We start from the raw sequence: 13,582 nt of genomic DNA on the forward strand, positions 1-13,582 counted from the left end.
ACTTTTTCTGTAGCCACTGATCCAATTTGTCCTTGTGAAAAACACTGACAGGCTCGTCAACTTTCACGTCTGGAATATGTTCACTCTGCAAGACGCCCCAGGCCTGTGCTGCTTTTCGCTCACTTGCAAGATCATAATAGCACTTTCTGATTCAATCTGGAAGCCAGTGGAGGATCCATAAGCCCACTACAGCAACTCTCCTGCAGAACCACACCTAGTCATCTATCTACAGCACAGCCATTCAGGAAAAGGCCCAGAAGTACACACTCTTAAGTCATCCTTCCTTCTGTACAGATATAGAGTCTGGTTTAGAGTTTGGCAGATGTGGCGACGGTACCCCCTAGAGGGCAGAGGAGCGTCACAAGCACAGCAGGTACACGTAATAGTCATTTTTACTAATTTATTAGAGGCACGCCTGTTGACAAGTGTTGGAGTGGGGAGGGTGGGGGCAGGGCTGATCATTGTAACAGCAGGATCAGGATGATTTGTGAAGCTGGCTGCAGTGGCGGCTGGTGACATTTGAAAGTGGTGGGCGTAAAAGTTCAGCGTGTTTGGACTGGTCTGCATCAACATCCAAACATGTAAAAATGACATTCAAAATGCTGCATAAACTGCCTTAACTTGCAAAACTGCATAATGAGCCCTTTTCATGCCACAGAATTTAGTCCACCATGCCACAGAATTTCCTCCTGTAAAAGCACATATTGGTTACAAAGATGGCGAGCAGTTCTTGGGTCAGCGAATGCGGACTTCGACATCACATACTACAGCTATAGAAAATTCAAGCTAAGAATATGTCAGTAGTAGATCCTCTAAGATTAACATGTGGAGGAAGTGATCAGTGAGTTAGTGTCTGGTTTATCCTTGACACTGATTATATATAATGTTGCCTGTAGCACTTAAATTACCAGTCCTGTAGCACCAGTACAGCCACCACCTGCCCTAATGTTACCACCATACCTGCTTCTACTCTACCACCATTTCCTCACCACCACATGCCCTGGCCTGGCAGTATTATAGTAACTATGCTCCAACACTAGTATCTGCCAGTACTGCACTATGCTACCACCACAATCCACTACCACTGACAAAGTGTGCACTATACATGTTGACAATGCAGTATTTCATCAGAGGGGCTTTTTCACGCACACACTATCACCATCTTCGACGTTAGCGCGCACCCAGTTCAGGGTGTAAAGTACGAAACAGAGTCGGAGTTCTTTAATGAGCAGCCTTGCGTGATAGCAGACACCTTGTACATAGCTTCCCAGCACCTTATCAATATAATATGTAAACATACAATTAATGGAATAGTGAACTAGAACGTAATTACAGTGTAAAAAGGGTTAAAAAAATGCAGACTGATACTATACACTTCCCTCCCCTTATCCGAACACAAACAAAAGAAAGTAAAACCACACATAGATTAAACACAATGTATAGAGACATGCACACAATTAAACACAGACCTAAAAAGGAATGTATGAAACAAAGCCACAATAGCAAATTGCACGCAAAATCTTTAAAGTTCTTGGGAGTAAGAGTGGAAGGTTCTAATCGTCCATAATCAGACCTTTGCTATTGTAGTGTCTACCATGCTTTCCCCCTGCCCACCAACAGCAGATACTTCAGTAAAGATGCACCCTATGTGCCCTTCCATACTACAGCCAACTTCCTTATGAAGCAAGTGAGCCAACAACAAGAGGTTCTTCTTTCCCATTATCCTCAGTTATTTTTCACTTTTCATTAACCATCTGGGCCTGAGCACTTGCCTGTACCGTGCTTCCGTTGCTTTGCACACTCTGCAACTCATAACTTCCTTCCTGCGCTGCAGCTCCATCCAACCACCAGAAGCTCCTTCCGTCTCTTGGTGCCATTTGAAATTCTACCTTTAGGCATCGTTGCACCTGGCTAAATGGCTCAGGTGCTAGACTCCCATCACTCAACTTGTCAGAGTCTGCCAGAACCCTAGTGACTGTTATGGGTTCAGAAAACACAATGTCACCCTTGCCTACTTTTCTGCACTTCTTAATACGCACCCAATCCCCTTCTTTCAGAATATAAAGCCACCCCCACCAGTTTATTCAGACAATCTTGGCTATATTAAGGCAGTAGCAAGGTGCATGCTGGAACCTGTAGTTCTCACATTTGAGTTTCGAGAGCTAGTTAAGCAAAGTTTTGCCGATTGAAAGCCAAGGCTACAACAAATCTGGACAGGCCAGACATAAAAGTAAGGCTAAAGGCTTTAGTTCTATTTTTATGTCTGGCCTGTCCCGGTTTTCCCTTCTCAAAATCTAGTCACCCTATCAATGCAGTCGCCGCCTGCTGAGCGATGATTCTCACTCTCGGCTCCTTTCCCACCACTCCCCCGCCCGCCTCGCTGCTGCTAACTCCCGGCAGGGGCCAGCACCGCCTCCCTCCCGTAATGCGCCAATTAGCCCAGCAGAGGATTGCATTTTTACACTACTAGTCTCGTAAAATGGAGATTTTATTGATACCACAAGCACAGACGCCAAACTTTTTTTGTTGCTCGTAACAGCTAGGCACATTATTCTCCTTGCTCACAACAGGCAACTGAAAAAGTCTTCTTCCTTACTACCCTCTGTTGCTTCCTCACCATATTTTATGCCATTACTCCCCATTTTCTAGCTGCACGTGCACCCGATTGCGTTCCAGGGGATTATGAACTCAGAAAACTAAGATGCAGTTAGTAAGACTTCCAACCAATTCCATGTGTTTATTTTGACGTTCACAGTTCATTCAGTTTTGACATTCATATTTTACTTCTTGCTTCGGCATGACCTCTCTTGAAAGAGTTTTTTCGTGTTTAATATTAAAATGGGTTTAGAAGTGTGTCTGTCTTAAATGCAGCCTTCATTTTTATATGCTTGCTTTTCACTTTTAGATTGTCAATATTGCCAGAAGAAAGTCGGTCTCGCTTTTCCGCTGTGCAGTCACGGCCTGCATTACAGGGGGGGGGGGGGGGGGGGGGGGGAATGGGGTTGTTGCGGTGGAGTGGATGGGGGGGGGGGAGGTGGGATAAATAACTTACCTTAACTTCCCGCTTTTCTCTCAAGTCCAGACTGAGACTCGAGACTTGCGACTCCCGCTGCATTCGAATTCCTCTGGGCTGAGCTCGTCATCAGGAAGGCGGCAGGCAGCCTCCCTCCCCTCCACAGCAGCCAGCTCTGGGATTGGTTCGGCCGGCTGCCCCCTACTGACGTCATTTCTCTCTGTATGCTGCAGCACAGCAGCATACAGAGAGACGGGGAGAGTGGGAGGGGTTACTCGAGGGCAGGGGGGAGCGGCTTGCCTACTGTGTTAATACTGTCTGTTTGGGTAGCCTCTCAGGATGCCCAAACAGACAGTATTACCAACAGTGGGCAAGCCGCTCCCCCCTGCCCTCGAGTAACCCCGCCCACACAGAGACTATTGATTTCTCGTCGTGCGAGAACGCAAGGCAGAAACAAATGGTAGTTATTATCATTGGTGATAATAACTACCTTTGTTTGCCTTCTCGCACGGCGAGAAAACAGGGGGGGCGGCGCCCAAACGCCCCCACGGACCAGCCGCCACTGGCTGGCTGCCAGTGCACATGTCAGATTGGCCGGCCCACTTGGGATGGCCAGCTCGACATGCGAACTTCAGATTGCACAAATCCCAGCCATGTTAACCTGATTGCAGGCACCTAGGCTTAAAAGGAGCGCTGGGTTAGCCTGCTCAAACCAGTCTTGTCGCTTCTCTCAGCATGAGAGCAGCGCCAGGATTGGTTAGGTTCGCGGTAGGACGTCATCCTGAACCACCTTCCGTTCCTCAATTTCCTTCCCTTCGGCCCAGCTGGATCATCCCCGAAGGCCTGAGGCACACTTACCAGCCTCTGCCAGGACTTCAAGCCTCTGCGACCCCGCCAGACAACCACTGCCTTGCCACTAGGTGGGAAGTGATCTGTGGGCAACAGCTGTCCCGCTGGACTCAGCTCCAGCAGCAGAAAGGTACGCTCTGGCCAGACCGGTAAAGCATGCACAACCACCCGGTGCTCCTCGGTGCCCAGCAGCTTCCGCCACCGGTCTGGCTTCTTCAGCCTCACAGAGCGGAGCACGGTCTACTCTTCTGTAGGTAAAACAGGTGACCGTCGGTACTCGGGACCTTCAGGCCTATGACATTGAGAGAGCCGCACGCTGAAGAATGCACACCATTGTATTGAGCATTTGTTTCCTCAGCGCACCTTCTGACCACAGGCCAAAAGGCATCCTTCGATTGGAGAGGTGCAGTCCCCCCTCCCAGGGCTTTAAGTGGGCCAGGTCTGAGCACCAGCAGTTTTTTTAAGGGGAACCGACCTCGAAATGGGTTTTTATAGGGCTCTATTTTGTGCCCTGGCACAGGTGGTCCGTTTTTTCCCCCGAACTGCAGTGACAGCAGATCGATGTGTGCATGGTGAGGGTTGTAGGGGAAAGGAAATCCTTTAAAGAGAGTCATTTTCTCTCTGGATTTCCCTTCTCTTTTTTAAACTCAGGAGCAGCAACATTGTTGTGGTGTCACCAGGGCGATAAATGAAAGTGTTTTCAATATTATATACAAGCCATAGTTGCTGCTTATTTATCGTATGCATCTAGCAACCATTGACAAAGCCAATAGTCCTGACTTGTAGGTATGAAGTGACTTGTTGTAACTTATATCTTGGTGCAATGCCAGGAACAGCAAAATACAAGTCGGGCGGCACATTGTGCGAAACACAGATTTTTAGCTTACGTGTTTTTAAGCCACGCCCTTAATTACATTGACCACGCCCCTTGGGAGACATCCCCTGGTTTGTCATCCCACTGAAAGCCCTGCCTCCTCCTTTTGCATGAGAACACCCAGGGAAGCTTTTCAAATGGACAGAAGAGTATTGATGGGATAATGTAGGAAGGAAAACGCCAAAAAACGGATGATTGTCCTCAACATCTGGAGAGTCGGAATGTATGCCTAGAACGCCTTATGCAGGAGGAGGCCTCAACAGATGGGGTTGAGATGAATGAAGGACTGAACGCCATGAAGCAGTGATAAGGCAATGTGCGGCGCTTTACAAACCATCTCACAACAGAACATGTCAATTGGAGCGAAAACAATACACAGACAGGTATTGTTGGGGTAAGATCAGGCACATGCCATGTCTTGAAAGTCAGACACATCAGGGCAGTCAGTGTCTTTGTAAGACTGACAGAGCTGAGCATGACTCGAAACTAGGAAGGCTGGTGCGTCTCTGGTGGGCTGGTAGGAGTGGGTCGCATCGGTCACATATCAGGCCTGATAGAACGGGTGCTTTATAATATATCAGGCCGGGTCCTTTGAAATATAAAAGCTGTGGCATAGGCACTCCCGTGTCATGCTGCCACGTCATGTGATTGACTTTACCCTAACCCTAATAGCAATTCAGACGCACCGCACAGCTAGGAAATCTAAATTTTGACCTTAAACAAACCTGCTAACAGTTCTCTCAAAGAATGGATACTGTATACAGGCATATCCTAGTGTACCTCATACCAGAAAACCTCGTCCGATGGACGTCAGAACAGTGTGGTTATATATATAAAAGCATGTGTTCCTTCCTTTCAGATAGGTAGTTTATCAGCAAGGATGAATCCTTATTATCTGAAAATTTTGCTGGCAGAAACTGTTATTCCATATTATGTCCGTTCTCCACTTAATTAATCCACTTCACTCTTGTTTTGATTGTAAGTTTTTATTGAGAAGAGAAAAGACAGCCAACACTTGTTTCGCCCTATGTGGCGGATGACGCCAATGCATTCTCAAGGCTGTAACAGAGTAAAAATACAATCAATACTGTATAAAACAGTAAGGAGTAACCCCAAAGAGTGAAGAGAAGTGAAATAAGTCAAGTATGCTAAAAAAAAAAACAAATTCTAAAAATAGGATCTAGTTTTATTAAGGCATTAAAAAATTCGAAAAAAGTTTTAAAAAGGATCAGAAAAAAGATCCTGTTCACGAAAGTAATCACAATAGTTGTGACTAGTGAGAGTGACCCTTTGCCCAGAGACGAGGTTGAGAACCAATTGATTACAGTAATCACACGCATATAATACTTTTGAACGTTTGTTAGATTTTTAATTTATAGTAGAACTATTTTGAGTTATTTGGAAAAAGTGCATTGGTCCATGCGGAATAAGTGCTTCTATTAGTTAGTCAGGATCAAGTAGGAGCAGAGCATGCCATAAGAGGACAGATTTTTAAGCCCAAGGTAGTCATCTGTAATACCTAAACAATTTCATCAATCTTTTGCTCAGGTTGTGGCGATAGACATTTCAATACAAAAGTTAAATCATTCAATTCTGGAGAAAGTAAATGTTTGTTTTAGTCAAATGACAACAAACTTCTTCAACTGTTTGTCACAATACATTTTTTACAATACACTTTTTTAAACAAATATATTTAAAAAATTATCAGTATATTCTCAAGTTGCAAACTTATGTAAATATCTAGAAGAAATACAGAAAGTAAGCAATATGTTCTCAGGTAGCAATCTTATATACATATCCAAAAAAGTACGCAGGTCAAATAGCAAACTGACTTATTTTTCATTGACTCATATAATGTAACCATAACGTGAGTTTTAGTCGATGTTTTTGTGACGTTTTTTGACATAGACTCATAGCAACAAGCTACTTCAGAGAAAACAACATATGGTCTAACTCAGTGGTTCCCAAACTTTTGACTCCTGAGGACCCCCACTGAATCACTACTGGAAGCCGGGGACCCCCAAGCAATTTGTACAATTTAAATTTCTTTTTTAAAACGCCTTTTGAAGCAGAGGCAATTTCAAGAGGGAGACAGACTGAATTAGGTCTATTGGCATGGACATGTATGCATACAGCAGTGTATTATTTAGTGGTACAAGTCTCCTGCTCTCAGCCATAGCAGCACCTCTACATTCTCATTCCGTAGCCTAGGAGTGGTGACCCTTCCTTACAGCAACAGGTTGAATGATTGTGAATTATTAGCATTTGTACCTATTCACAGTTTAAGAAGGTCTAAAATATTATACAATAATGAAGCATTTTATAATAAAGACATGCCCCAAGGAGCGAGGAATATTGTGAAAATTCTAACAAGATAGTGCACAAAGCGATGAGTCCAGTGTACAGAGCAAATTCAAGGTCTATATTAGGAGTTCATCATGGAAGTGCAAGAGATGGCAGGAAGGTATCTGCACAGGAGGCATATTGTTTCAGCAAGATCATGGAACAATGTTATGCCAATTACCATAAACCCCTGTTAGACATAATCTTTAGTCACAGACAGAAGAACAACATTTTACCATCAAGGGGTGAGCAGTGCAGTTAAGGCATATTTCAGAGAGGCCTCGCGTGCACCTGACATGACCCTCTCCTGTTGGGATGCCCACTGCCCCGTCCCTTGCCAACAACAAACTGCAAAGGCTACACAGACTAAGAGCTTGATCTGTCTGATATATGAAAGCTTGACAGAACACAAAATTCACTCAAGGGCTTGTGGTAAGTGAGGAATCAGAAAGCAGCACGAAAATCCTACTGCTGATCCAGGCTGCATCTATTTTTACCTGCCTGCCAAGTAACAGTAATCTATACACATGCACCTTTCAGCGCTTTATTGCTTTTATTGTATTGCCTGTATTTTCATTGTTGTGTCTGTGACTGCTGTTGTCTGTCTTTCACCGCTGCCTGTATGTGGTCCGTGCCCCTTTTTCATCCCTCTGTCCCCTCGCTGCCCCCGTGCCTCTCTGCCCGTTCTGCCTTCTGTTCTTAGCTGCCCCTGTATTTCTGTATTCTGTATTTTGCCTCTGTGCCACTCGTTTTTTGTGCCCGTCTGCCCTCAGTGCCACTCGTTTTTCCCTCGTTTGTTTTGTGCCCTTCTGCCCTCTGTTCCACTCGTTTTTGCCTTGTTTTTTGTGCTCTTCTGCCCTCTGTTCCACTCGTATTTTGTGCCTTTCTGCCCTCTGTTCCACTTGTTTTTGTGCCTTTCTACGCTCTGTGCCACTCGTTTTCCCCTCATTTCTTGTGCCTTTCTGCCCTCTGTTCCACTCGTTTGTCCCTCGTTTTTTGTGCCCTTCTGTCCTCTGTTCCACTCGTTTTTTGTGCCCTCTGTTCCACTCGTTTTTCCCTCGTTTTTTGTGCCTTTCTGTCCTCTGTTCCACTCGTTTTTTGTGCCCTCTGTGCCACTCATTTTCCCTAGTTTTTTGTGCCTTTCTGCCCTCTGTTCTACTCGTTTTCCCCTCATTTTTGTGCCCCTTTTGCCTTCTGTTGCACTCGTTTTTTGTGCCTTTCTGCCTTCTGTTCCACTTGTTTTTCCCTCGTGTTTTGTGCCTTTCTACCCTCCGTGCCACTTGTTTCCCCCTCATTTCTTGTGCCTTTCTGCCCTTTGTTCCACTCATTTTTCCCTCGTTTTTTGTGCCCTTCTGTCCTCTGTTCCACTCGTTTTTTATGCCCTCTGTTCCACTCCATTTTCCCTTGTTTTTTGTGCCTTTCCGCCCTCTGTGCCACTCGTTTTTCCCTAGTTTTCTGTGCCTTTCTGCCCTCTGTGCCACTCATTTTTCCCTCATTTCTTGTGCCCTTCTGTCCTCTGTTCCACTCGTTTTTTGTGCCCTCTGTTCCACTCGTTTTTCCCTCATTTTTTGTGCCTTTCTGTCCTCTGTTCCACTCGTTTTTTGTGCCTTTCTGTCCTCTGTGCCACTAGATTTTCCCTCGTTTTTTTGTGCCTTTCTGCCCTCTGTTCCACTTGTTTTTGTGCCTTTCTACCCTCTGTGCCACTCGTTTTCCCCTCATTTCTTGTGCCTTTCTGCCCTCTGTTCAACTCGTTTTTCCCTCGTTTTTTGTGCCCTTCTGTCCTCTGTTCCACTAGTTTTTGTGCCCTCTGTTCCACTCGTTTTGCCCTCGTTTTTTGTGCCTTTCTGTCCTCTGTTCCACTTGTTTTTTGTGCCTTTCTGCCCTCTGTGCCACTCGTTTTTCCCTCGTTTTCTGTGCCTTTCTGCCCTCTGTGCCACTCATTTTTCCCTCGTTTTTTGTGCCCTTCTGTCCTCTGTTCCACTTGTTTTTTGTGCCCTCTGTTCCACTCGTTTTTCCCTCATTTTTTGTGCCTTTCTGTCCTCTGTTCCACTCGTTTTTTGTGCCTTTCTGCCCTCTGTGCCACTAGTTCCCCCTCGTTTTTTGTGCCTTTCTGCCCTGTGTTCCACTTGTTTTTTTTGCCTTTCTACCCTCTGTGCAACTCGTTTTCCCCTCATTTCTTGTGCTTTCTGCCCTCTGTTCCACTCGTTTTTCCCTCGTTTTTTGTGCCCTTCTGTCCTCTGTTCCACTCATTTTTTGTTCCCTCTGTTCCACTCATTTTTCCCTCATTTTTTGTGCCTTTCTGTCCTCTGTTCCACTCGTTTTTTGTGCCTTTCTGCCCTCTGTGCCACTCGTTTTTCCCTAGTTTTTTGTGCCTTTCTGCCCTCTGTTCCACTCGTTTTTCCCTCGTTTTTGTGCCCCTTTTGCCTTCTGTTCCACTCGTTTTTGCCTTGTGTTTTGTGCCTTTCTACCCTCTGTGCCACTCGTTTTTTCCTCATTTCTTCTGCCTTTCTGCCCTCTGTTCCACTCGTTTTTCCCTCGTTTTTTGTGCCCTTCTGTCCTCTGTTCCACTCATTTTTTGTGCCTTTCTGCCCTCTGTGCCACTCGTTTTTCCCTAGTTTTTTGTGCCTTTCTGCCCTTTGTTCCACTCGTTTTTCCCTCGTTTTTGTGCCCCTTTTGCCTTCTGTTCCACTCGTTTTTGCCTTGTGTTTTGTGCCCCTTTTTTGCCTTCTGTTCCACTCGTTTTTTGTGCTTTTCTGCTTTCTGTTCCACTCGTTTTTCCCTCGTGTTTTGTGCCTTTCTACCCTCTGTGCCACTCGTTTTTCCCTCATTTTTTGTGCCTTTCTGCCCTCTGTTCCACTCGTTTTTTCCTGTTTTTTGTACCCTACTGTCCTCTGTTCCACTTGTTTTTTGTGCCCTCTGTTCCACTCGTTTTCCCCTCGTTTTTTGTGCCTTTCTGTCCTCTGTTCCACTTGTTTTTTGTGCCTTTCTGCCCTCTGGGCCACTCGTTTTCCCCTCGTTTTCTGTGCCTTTCTGCCCTCTGTTCCACTCGTTTTTCCCTCGTTTTGTGCCTTTCTGCCCTCTGTGCCACTCATTTTTCCCTCGTTTTTGTGCCCTTCTGCCCTCTGTTCCACTCGTTTTTTGTGCCTTTCTGCCCTCTGTGCCACTCGTTTTTCCCTCGCTTTTTGTGCCTTTCTGCCCTCTGTGCCAATCATTTTTCTCTCATTTTTTTATCTTTCTGCCCCCTGTTCCACTCATTTCTCCCTCGTTTTTTGTGCCCTTCTGCCCTCTGTTCCACTCGTTTTTTTGTGCCCTTCTGCCTTCTGTGCCACTTGTTTTTTCCTTGTTTTGGTGCCCCTTTTGCCTTCCGGTCCACTCGTTTGCCCAGCCGCTGTGCCCCTTGCGGCCCTGCCCCCCTGACTGCCCATTCGCTGCCCCCCGCCTCCCGATTGTATTGTTGTGGTCTCGCCGCCCCTGCGCCAACATTCCCAGCTCTTGTGTGCTCTGAGGACGCATGGGCGTTTCATTTTTCACTACGACGACAGACACTCGAGTCCTGCGGACCCCCTGGGAATGTCTCACGGACCCCTGGGGTTCCGCGGACCACAGTTTGGGAAACGCTGGCCTAACTCATTGTTAGAAAAAAAGATTTTGCATGGTGTGGTAACTTGATTCAAGTTAATAGATCAAATACCAAAAGCTGGGACAGACTGTAAGCGTAAGTGTACTTGAGCAGTGGATATTTAAAAATTGAAGATATGAAAGGATGAAAGCCACCATTCCTGCTACACTCCACATATCCTAAAGTCGACATTGAACCCGCCATCAAAGCAGCACGTCGATCCCCGCTAAGCACACATCGAGCGACAGGAGTTCCCCTCTACAAACACTGCAATCCCCAGACATCGGTAATGAACCACCTCTAGCATCGCGAGCAGACCAGAGAGAAAAAGTTCACAACACATCAAGTCCAACGGCACATACAGCAGATCGTTCCAGACTTACTTTTTTAAGAAAGTGTACTCAGTAGTCCTCGGTTTAATCCGTATTGGCAAGAGTCCTGCAATGTAAGTTTAGCGGGACCCGCCGCCATATTAAGTAGTTCTTTTTTGATAGTTTAACCCGGTAGTGAACCCCATACACTTCCGGGATAGCAAAGCGTACAACCAGGATTAACGGATATTATATTTGTTACAGTGTATTCAAATGTATTAACAGAAGATTTTGTAGAATAGTAATTACACCTCTATTTATAAGGAGGTTTTATTTGACCGGGTACTCGTTTTCGAAAGGGCGAGCCTCCCTTTGGAAATGGTAGAAATCGAAGCGGGACTAAAGCTACGGTCGAACTAGAAAGGTGGCCATATTTGAGAAGGTCTTATTCGCTATATACTAACAGTTATCGATTTAAATGGAAATCATGTCACCTTTGAGAGAAGGGGGGGCGCAGACTGGGGAGTTTGTTGGGGTTGTGTTTGGCAGCAGCTTTTATTCTTGCTGTGTCACTTGTTGAATATAGCAAAAAGCTCCCTGTCCCCTCTCCAGTGAATGCCACACAAGCAGTGTGCCTGCTGTCATTTAAAAATGATGTTTTTAAATACGGATTTAGAAACATTCCTGTTTCCTCACCCTGGCCTAACGACAATGCTATTAGTGAGTTGTTGTACACCATAAATGTGGCCTAATTTCTTCTGATACCGTAAGCAGCATTATATTCTGTGAAATCAAACACAAGAGGACATGAATTTCTCCATCCTAAGTTCACGTAGACGGTGTTATGTGGGCAGCAGAAAATCTATAAAATCAGGGAAAGTAGACGGACAAACTGAATGGACGCACTATTCCTTTATCTCATCTAGAAGCCCAATGAGAAACAACGTCCTCAGGTAGTGTTGCCAGCTAACTGAGGGAATCTGGTAATGTAAGTTAAAATGTCAGTATTCCCCTGCTTTAAAGTGCACAAGTCATCCTTTGAATCATTCTCTGATAATGTATGAGAAAATGTGAATAATTAGTGAGACTAGATCTTCGGAAGTAACCAGTGGTGTTGGCCAAGCTAATGCAGAGACTGTCAAATCACCCGTCAAATAACCCACATTAGCCTTATCAGCAAACTTAGCTGCATGAAAGGCAAAATGCAGAGTCAGGGCATCCAGACATTTGTTTAGCATATTCAAATTCCCAGAAGACGTGGATTAAAGGGTGACTTTAACTGAAGGTCCAGTCCTCTAGCAGACAGGGATTCTAGTCTTAAGGCCAAATTCTAATTCCTCAATTGCTGAATCATGTGTGACTGTTGTATGGTTTACTCAAGAGCCTTTGAAAGATCCAGTGACAGCCCTTGTAGTGGACCTATGGTCTCTTCCTCAAACCTGATTTGTGGGTGGCACAATCTGTCAAGAACTGGGCGTCCAGTCAGCGTACCTTCCTTGTCTTCATCTGCAAGATATAAGGCTACGCTTTCCAGTAGCCACTATGTCCTGGGTGTCTAAAAGCATACCAGGTAATAGGTGCATTCAAGAAAGAGCACCATCAGTGGAAATAGCCAGGTGGGAAAAATCTTCCCAAAAGATTGAGACAGGTGGGACAGATTCTAGAGTTGATGAAAAGCTGGAGCTGAATGTAGATCTGAAGCCAGAAAAATAGACAGAAGCAAGAAGGGCCTGTGAACAATTCAATGGTTTCTGGCCTCCAGCTCGCTCTTCCAAATGGGCACCCAAATTACTACTGTGGCTGCTGCTGGTAGTAGGCAGAAGGACTTGCCTCATGACTAGTTCTCCAGTACCAAACAAGAAAGGAGGTACGTTGCAGTGTACTATGAGATCCTGATGAGATTTGTCTGCTCTCCCCCATGTTGGAAACACTGCAGAAGAAGGCACCACTGGAGAGCTCGCCTATAACAGTGTGCGTTTGTGCATGATTAACAGTATGCAGGAAGCCAGCATAGTAAGTGGAGAACCTTCAGGACTGGAATCCGAGCTCCCTCCCTAAACATCAGAATTCTACCACAAATGTCCAGAATTCTCTGGGGAGGAAGAAAGACTGAGAGATATCATGCCCAGTACTACCCCTAATTCGCCTGGAAAACTCCATGTGCAGAAGTTTGATGGAAAAAACTAAGTTGAACAGCAGAGATGATGTGATGTTTAGGTGGTCCAACATCAATAGTGGTGAGTCCACCTCTAGCATCAAATCATCCAGGGATGGGAATTCTGAGATTACTGACCTGTGCAGGTCTGCAGCAGCCACCACCATTAACATACATGCTGATGTTAACCTGAATGGGAGGACTGAGTATTGGAAGTCAGTAGTGCCTACCACAATTCATAGGTAACGGCTGTATGGCTGCAGTATCATGTGGAAATAGTTGTCCTTCAAGTCAAGGGATACCATCTAATCTTCCAGTTCCAGCAACAGAACCACCTAAGTCAGGGATAGCAATAGGGATAGCGTCATGAATAGTTCCTTGTGAAGGAAGGAATTCAAGACCCTCAGATCCAGGGTAG

General features: G+C 45.5%; 1 protein-coding gene across 1 annotated transcript in view; it reads right to left on the reverse strand.

The window, feature by feature from the left end:
• The window catches only part of SPIRE2 (spire type actin nucleation factor 2), a 248,938-nt gene that overhangs the window by 32,472 nt on the left and 202,884 nt on the right, over window positions 1–13,582 (reverse strand). The window lies entirely within an intron of this gene.

This window comes from Lissotriton vulgaris, chromosome 12 (genome assembly GCF_964263255.1).
Source record: "Lissotriton vulgaris chromosome 12, aLisVul1.2, whole genome shotgun sequence".
NCBI classification, from domain to species: Eukaryota; Metazoa; Chordata; class Amphibia; order Caudata; family Salamandridae; genus Lissotriton; species Lissotriton vulgaris.